The 1,413-nt window shown below is 37.2% G+C and overlaps 1 long non-coding RNA gene across 1 annotated transcript; it reads left to right on the top strand.

The window, feature by feature from the left end:
* The first annotated feature begins 349 nt into the window (after positions 1-349).
* Positions 350-721, top strand: LOC137489784 (uncharacterized). Its single transcript, XR_015514651.1, has 2 exons — positions 350-489; positions 524-721. It is a non-coding gene; the product is annotated as an uncharacterized LOC137489784 (long non-coding RNA).
* The last annotated feature ends 692 nt before the right edge of the window (positions 722-1,413 follow it).

The raw sequence follows: 1,413 nt of genomic DNA, 5'->3' as shown, positions 1-1,413 counted from the left end.
TTATTAACACTGTTATGATTAGAAATGTGTTGGAGAAATCTGTTTTCCGTTAAACAGAAATTAGGGAACAAATAAACAGGGGGGGGTGAATAATTCAGACTTTAACTGTATACATGTATACATATGCATGTGCATTTGGCTACACACGTGTGCATTGTGTTTTTCATTGAGTTATTATTGAGACTCATCTAGCTCCATACAATCAGAGATGCCGCTGGTGTTTGGTGAACGACGTCTGGCATGTAAACAAAAACGCTAAATACAATCAGAACATTCAGCCGGTCGCCGGACGGGTTTTACACGACTTGAAGATTTTGATTTAGCGTGTGTCTCTTCTGATGATGTTTTTCGTGACTTGATCTTCTTCACTCACTCATACCTCAGGAGCGTTACGGGACGTCTTTGACCTCAGGATCTGTAGTTTAGAGATTTCGTTGTTTTTCGGGTGATTTTAGGACTGATTCTCTTCTATGCATCGGGCGCTCATATGCGCAGCGGCTCAGGGTTCGAGCGGCTCCAGGAGAAATATATCTGCTGTTATAATGATGATGTGCGTCTCAGAACAACCGTCAGATACCTCAGAAAGCTGCTGAATGTTAATAAACCGCGGTTTCATTCAGGTCTCAGGGCAAGGTTTAATATTTGTGAATGAATCTCACGAAAATGATAATCCTTTATGGTTTATAGCCTTGTGTTTTAGTAAAACATATTTAATGTTTAATTCTGTAAACTTCTGATCACATTTCTTCCAAATTTCTCCTGTCTTGTGTGCACTAAATCACTAAATGTGCCATGTTTCATCACAATACCAACATTTTCATCTAAGAAGGGTTAAATTAGCCATCTTTAGTGGGAATAACACTGATTTTTAATTATTAACGGCTGAAAATTATTTTATTATAATATTCTATGCATTATAATAATTATATTCATGCAAATATTATAATATTATGACCAATTCATTCATTCATTTTCTTGTTAACTTAGTCCCTTTATTAATCTGGGGTCGCCACAGCGGAATGAAACACCAACTTATCCAGCACGTTTTTTTTACGCAGCGGATGCCCTTCCAGCCACAACCCATCTCTGGGAATTGTGACCAATTGTCATGGAAAATTAACTAAACTTGGAGGAAATGTAATTAGAGTTTTGGAGGAGCACTAAAATATTGTCCATTTCATAGATTAATAATAATAATGCAAATAATAAGTCATCTTTATCCACCTGAAATGTGCGTATTTTTTAAGGAGGACCTATTATGCCCCCCCTTTTTTTTTTTACAAGATTTAAAATGCATCTCTGGTGTCTCTCGAGTGTGTGTGTGTTTGAGTTTGAGCTGAAAATAGCACACAGATAATGTTCTCTAACTCTCTGAAACTGACCCTTTCAGGCTTTGGTCCTAATTGTGGCGTT

This window comes from Danio rerio, chromosome 18 (assembly GCF_052040795.2).
Source record: "Danio rerio strain M-AB ecotype USA chromosome 18, GRCz13ab, whole genome shotgun sequence".
In the NCBI taxonomy this organism is placed as follows: Eukaryota; Metazoa; Chordata; class Actinopteri; order Cypriniformes; family Danionidae; genus Danio; species Danio rerio.
The sequence above is the reverse complement of the archived record's forward strand: the minus strand, read 5'-3'. Positions and strand labels throughout refer to the sequence as shown.